Below are 7,264 nucleotides of genomic sequence, written 5' to 3' on the forward strand. Positions count from 1 at the left end.
GACTGCTACTATCAATGAGGTGCGGTTGAATCAAGAGCCTCAATATCGAGATCAAATTAAAGACGATGTGGATAACCAGCCTCCTGCTCATAGGCGCGCTCCTCGGCGTGTCCCTAGAACTGATTATGATCTTCATGATCGTGGACAACCCTCTTTTGCAAAACCAAAGAGCGAGCAGCAACGAGAACATCTCTTTCATACTCGCTGCCATGTACAAGGTAAGCTTTGTAGAGTTATTATTGATGGTGAAAGTTGCTCGAACGTAGCCAGCACGACGATGGTGGAAAAGCTTTGCTTAACCACTACCAAGCATCCACGACCTTATCAACTACAAGGGCTTAGCAACGAAAGCCAATTTAAGGTCACTCAACAAGTGCGCATCGCCTTTTCTATCGGTAAGTATCAAGACGAAGTCGTGTGCGACGTAGTACCTATTCAAGCCTGCCATTTGTTGCTAGGAGAACCATGGCAACTAGATCGAAAGGTCACTTACGATGGTCGTACCAATAGGTATTCTTTCAAGTATCAAGGAAGGAAAATCACCTTAGTGCTGCTCACTCCGGAACAAGTCCATGAGGACCAAATCAAACTGAGAAATTCTGTTAAAACAAGTGAGGAAAAAGAAAAAGAGAATGAAAAAGAGCAAAAAGAGATTGAGAGTGAAAAGGAATGTGAAACAGAAAAGAAAATTGAAAAAGAAGTTGAAGAAAGAAGAGAAAATGAGTTAGAAAAAGAAACAAAAGAAAAAGACGAGGAAAGGCTAGTGAGGAATGTTTCCACTAACCAAGATATGAATTTTTCTTGTGTTGCTACATTTCAGGTTCCCGAAAGATCGAAAGATAACTTTCAACTTCAATACCTCTCAAATGAAAGACGCTTTCATACGATCAACTTAGGCAAAGATGAAATCACACTACATGATCCCGAAGGTAAGCGAGGTAAGGAAATTTTAGAAATCGAGTCCAGTGCAGATTTGAGAAGGGAGAAGTGATGGAGCCGAATAGGGAATTGGGCATTGGACAATTCAGCTATAAGGCTTATAAATAGGTGCTAAATGCTAGGGTATGAAGCTAATGATCGAATTTCCTTCACCCTGTTACCAGAAACTCTTTTCTTTAGAAACCAAAAACCCTCTGCCTTTCTTTTCTTTTTCTCCTTCCTTGTGCCGAATTCTATTCTTCCTCTACCTCATTGCTGACTTTTCTTTCTTTTTCCTTGGAGCCGAATAACTCTCTTTTACCATACAAATCGTAAAGGGGCCGAACCTCTTTGGCCAAGTACCCTTGGTGCAATCACTACTCTTTCAACTTCGGTCAAATCTAATGTAAGTGTTGTTCTCCCAATCGGTTTCTTTGCTAAGTGTCGAATATTGTCCCTCACTCTTTCTAATCAAATGTGGTAGGGAATTAGTATCGGATCTCGAATCTTAGCTCATTGCCGATTTGCTCCTTAGGTGTTGCAGTTTTGGTAAGTATTCCTCATCCATCGGCTAAGGCTGGCCGAATAGCCATAGTAAGGTAAGGGGGCTTGTGTTGGATACGAGTCACCTATTATTCTAGTTTTAATAGTTATGATTGGTGCAGATCTAGTAGTTGATCGTGGTTAGTGAAGGGGCTGTTATACTTATCGCGTAAGGTGAGGTTAAGGTGAGATTCCAGCTTTTGGTAAAGTATTTGATAAGTATGTGAGATTAATATTTAAGTGATATTAATTGTAGGTTTGGGCTAAGGAGATCACATCACGCTTGCTTACCAGGTGTGTACATACACTGAACACACCCAATGAATCGATAAAAGCCAAAATACTGAAAAGCTAAAAAGTTAAAATGCCGAAAAGTTGATAGTTGGGCTACGGTAGTCACACGAGTGCGCGAACACTCGTGGAGAGGAAACTGATAGGTTGCCTAAGGCCCACGGGCGATTCCATGGACTTGGGTTGAGAATTGGCCAAATGGGCTGGAATGGGCTAAATGGGCCTAATGGGCTGTTAGGCCATAGTAGGCAAAGATTGATAAGTGATGCTATGTGTTAGAAAATTTGTATGTGAGCATGAGTATAATATGTATGTGAGCATGAGTATAATATGATTTGGGCCTAACGGGCCATATGAAGGTGAATTGGGCTTAGTGGGCCATAAGAATATTAACTAGGCTAGATGGGCCATTTGAATAAGATTGGGCCTAGTCGGCTATATGCATGTATGTAGGGGTATTGGGCCTAGTATATGATGACTACATAAAACTTAATTAATTAATTGAGACTGTGGACAAGTCATGGGGTTAAGGTGTGGCAACGGGTATATGCATGTCTAGGATTGGATCTAGGGAGAGCTTGGTACTTAAATAGTCTTAATGACCCACCTCTTCTTCTCTGGAATCCTACCTGGTGCATAGTATTCATTCACCTTAGCTCGCGGGGCTTGTTCATGGGCCAAGGTAAGTGAAAACCGTAATTAAGGGAAAATTATCAAAATGCCCCTAAAGGCAAAAATGACCAAAATACCCCTAGGTGTAGATTGTAAGTTTTGTGGATGTGACATGCGTACATATGATGTTCTGCTTAGGTTGCATATGGGGTGGGAATTATGGTACGAATGAAGTATATGAGGATCGCATGGTTGTCTGACAATCGTGGATCCACCGACGGCTTTTAAAGCCCACTATGTAAATGAAGGTAGTTTCGCAACCGGGCTACCATTGGTGTGTGGGCTGGGTAGGTCGATATTTATATCCCGACATGGTGTGATGGGGGACAGAGCTGGAGTGTAGCGGATGAATAATTTAAATGGGATTGCAATGCATGTTTGATGTATGATGATTTTTGAATGCTTGTTTTCCGTCGAGTGTTGTACACACTGAATTTGTGAAAACTCATCCCCCTCTTTTATTTTATTTTCAGGTGATGCTCAGTAGGAGGATCAATGTTTGGAGGGACTCTAGGTGGCCAGCTAGCAAGACAATTTAGACCTTTTTTTTTCATTGTAAAGCATATAAGTTTATGGTTATTAACTGATTTCAGACTGGATTGTAATAAGGCCTTCCGTTTTGTTATTATTTATATTATTATCATTTTTATGTGACATAATTATAAGGAGTTGAGCATGGTTTCTTAAACTATAGTAGTCTTTTTTACGTTTCCGCAACTAAATTTTAAAATGACATGTTTTCATAAAATCATATATTTTAAACAAGTGTTGGAAAGGAGTTTTATTTAAAGATAGTTAAAGTTTCTTTATTTTAAGAAGGGTTTTCAATGAAAACACAGTTTTCTCTAAAACACTTCAATGTAACATACCAGATACGGCCATAACGTCTGGGTCGAGTTTAAGGTGTTACATTTAGTGGTATTAGAGCCTAGGTTGCAAAACTCGAGCTATGAAGTGGGCCTTATTACTTGATTTCTTTTTGTGTTTTAAAAAAAATTTACATTGATTTGGAAAAGGGGAAGTCTTACTGAGCGGCACACCGAGTCTCTGATGTCGAACCAAGTAAGTACTTGTATTCTTAAATTTGTTTAAATTGTACAGTAGATAGTTAGAGGGCTACTTTAGATGAATTTGTTAGAATGGAACTAAAGCCCGTACGATCTGGAAACTGTAGAGGATTTTCAAAAACAATCTTCTCTTTAAATATTTTCATAAAACATCGGTGTAATTATTAAACTAACTAAAACTTCATAAAAATTTCTAATTCAGATAATACGCGAATCGACGATGAGTGCTAGAAGAAGTACAAGGGGCCGTGGCCGCAGAAGCGTTAGGGTTGAATCGTCAGCATCGGGACATATGCCCGATGTTGGAGTAGAAGAGGCTCTGGCCTCACCTATAGCTGGGAATGGATCGTATGATTGGGCCGTGAGAGAAGATGCATTGTCACAGGCAATGCTGAGAATTTTGGAAAGGGTCGCTGGGCCCAACAATGGCACTAGAAATCGGGGGTCCATTTCGGAGCGACTGCAATCGAACGGGGCTGAAATCTTTAAGGGCATGGCTGGTGTGGCTTCAAACATGGCTGAATATTGGTTAGAGGCCACTGAAAGGATAATGGAGGACCTAGACTATTCACCGGAACAAAAGAGGGCACCCAACCAGAGCGGGTCACTTGGGAGTTTTTCAAAGCTGCATTCCTAGGGAAGTATGTGGGTTCAAGCTATGTGGATGCTAGAAGGAAGGAGTTCCTGAATTTGACCCAAGGGAACAAATTGGTGGCGGAGTATGAGGCGGAGTTTTTACGCCTTAGTAGGCATGCAAGAGTAATGGTGGCAACGGAGTATGAGCGTTGCATGAGGTTTGAGGATTGACTTAGAGATAGCCTCAGGGTACTGATAGCTCCACAAAGGGAGCGAGTTTCTCAGAGTTGGTGGAGAAGGCAAAGATAGCAGAGGAGGTAAAACACACTGAGCGCTTAAATCGGAAGAAAGAAAGGGGTAAGAATTAGAGGGAGGCTGAGACTCCTGGTGTAGGACAGATGCCTAATGCTTGAGCAAGAGTTAATGGGCCAGATAGAGTAGGGCCCCCTGCTGTTAATCTAGGGGTACCACTTTGTGCTGATTGTGGGAAAGGTCATGTAGGCGAGTGTTGGAAGACGACAGAAGCTTGTCTAGCTTGTGGATCTATGGAGCATAGGATCAAGAATTGCCCTAGAATGTTAGCTCAGGTGCCAGTCGTGGACCGAGGTGGTGTACAGCCACCGAAGGGTGGTCAGCTACCGCTGAGAGGCCGTGATCAGGCTAGGGGTGGAAACGGTTTAGGTCGTGGATAACCAGGCAGAGGTGCTAATCATGCTAAGGCGAGGCAGCCAGCTTTGGCCTATGCAGCACGTCGTCAAGAGGATGGAGACGCTCTAGAGGCGAATAATGGTACGTACTTACCCATAGTGTGCTATTTACCTAATTTGGAATTAGAGTGCGCAGCAGAAGTGTGGTGTGGTAGTTTGTGTTAGTAGTTGGGAATTTCGAGGATGAAATTTCTTTTAGGGGGTAGAGTCGTAATGCCTCAAAAATCCCGAAACCCAAAAATCCAGAAATCCCGAACTTTTTTGGTTTCGGTTTTGATAAAAATTGTGTTTAATATTCTTATCCAAGCAATAATTTTAGCAGGTCTTAGTTAAGGTTTGAGTTCAAACCTAGGAATAAATGAAATTATAGTTTAGGTGTTAAAAGAATCAGGGCTGGCAAGTAGTTGGGCTTTTAAATAAAGTTAGGGAAAATAGTATCAAAAAGCCTTGTAAAAGAGTGGCTAAGTGACGCCACTTAGAGTGTAGGGAGGTGGCATTAATAGTTAGCAAGGAGGTTCAAGGTTTGATTCCTAGCTTAGTGTTTTTAAAAGTTTAATTTTGGCCTTCTAGAAGGATGGAAGTGGCGTGAAAATGGACTCTAAGGGAAGTGTTCAGGAGAGAAAATTAAGGAAAGGATCAAGGGGTTATCAGGGAGAAAAATGAGGAGATAAGAAGGGAGAGGTAATGGAGCCGAATGGGGAATTGGGCATGGGACAATTTGGCTATAAGGCTTATAAATAGGTGCCGAATGCTAGGGTATGAGGCTAATGACCGAATTTCCTTCACCCTGTTACCAGAAACTCGTTTCTTTAAAAGTCGGAAACCCTCTCCTTTCTTTTCTTTTTCTCCTTCCTTGTGCCGAATTCTATTCTTCCTCTACCTCATTGCTGACTTTTCTTTCTTTTTCCTTGGAGCTGAATAACTCTCTTTTACCATACAAATCGTAACGGGGCCAAACCTCTTTGGCCGAGTACCCTTGGTGCAATCACTACTCCTTCTACTTCGGTCAAATCTAGTGTAAGTGTTATTCTCCCAATCGGATTCTTTGCTAAGTATCGAATATTGTCCCTCACTCTTTCTAATCAACTGTGGTAGGGAATTAGTATCGGATCTCGGATCTTCGCTCATTGCCAAATTGCTCCTTAGGTGTTGCAGTTTTGGTAAGTATTCCTCATCCATTGGCTAAGGTTGGCAGAATAGCCATAGTAAGGTAAGGGGGCTTGTGTTGGATATGAGTCACCTATTATTCTGGTTTTAATAGTTACAATTGGTGCAAATCTAGGAGTTTATTGTGGTTAGTGAAGAGGCAGTTATACTTATTGCGCAAGGTAAGGTTAAGGTGAGATTCCGACTTTTGGTAAGGTATTTGATAAGTATGTGAGATTAATCTTTAAGTGATATCGATTGTAGGTTTGGGCTAAGGAGATCGCATCACGCTTGCTTATCAGGTGTGTACATACACTGCACACACACAATGAATCGGCAAAAGCTGCAATGCTGAAAAGCCAAAATACCGAAAAGCCAAAAGTTGGACGACAGTAGTCACACGAGTGCACGAAAACTCGTGAAGAGGAAACCGATAGGTTACTTGAGGGCCACGGGTGATTCCATGGACTTGGGTTGAGAATTGGTCAAATGGGCCAGAATAGGCTAAATGGGCCTGATGGGCTGTTGGGCCCATAGTAGGCAAAGATTGATAAGTGATGCTATGTGTTATAAAATTTGTATGTAAGCATGAGTATAATATGATTTGGGCCTAATGGGCCATATGAAGGTGAATTGGGCCTAGTGGGCCATAAGAATATTAACTGGGTTAGATGGGCCATTTGAATAAGATTGGGCCTAGTGGGCTATATGCATGTATGTAGCGGTATTGGGCCTAGTATATGATGACTACATAAAACTTAATTAATTAATTGAGACCGTTGACAAGTCATAGGGTTAATGTGTGGTAACGGGTATGTGCATGTCTAGGATTAGATCTAGGGAGAGCTTGGTACTTAAGCGGTCTTAACGACCCACCTCCTCTTCTCTGAAATCCTAACTGGTGCATATTATTCATTCACCTTAGCTCGCGGGGCTTGTTCATGGGCCAAGCTAAGTGAAAACCGTAATTAAGGGAAAATTACCGAAATGCCCTAAGGGAAAAAATAACCGAAATACCCCTAGATGTTGAATGTAAGTTTTGTGGATGTGACATGCATACATATGATGTTCTGCTTAGGTTGCATATAGGGTGGGAATTATGGTACGTAGGAACTATATGAGGATCGCATCGTTGCCTGACAATCATGGATCCACCAACGGCTTTTAAAGCCCAATATGTAAATGAAGGTACTTTCGCAACCGGGCTACCATTGGTGTGTGTGCTAGGTGGGTCGATATTTATATCCCCACATGGTGTGATGGGGGACGGAGCTAGAGTGTAGCGGATGGATAATTTGAATGGGATTGCATTGCATGTTTGATGTATGATGATTTTTGAATGCT

Source organism: Gossypium hirsutum, chromosome A13, assembly GCF_007990345.1.
Source record: "Gossypium hirsutum isolate 1008001.06 chromosome A13, Gossypium_hirsutum_v2.1, whole genome shotgun sequence".
Classification (NCBI taxonomy): Eukaryota; Viridiplantae; Streptophyta; class Magnoliopsida; order Malvales; family Malvaceae; genus Gossypium; species Gossypium hirsutum.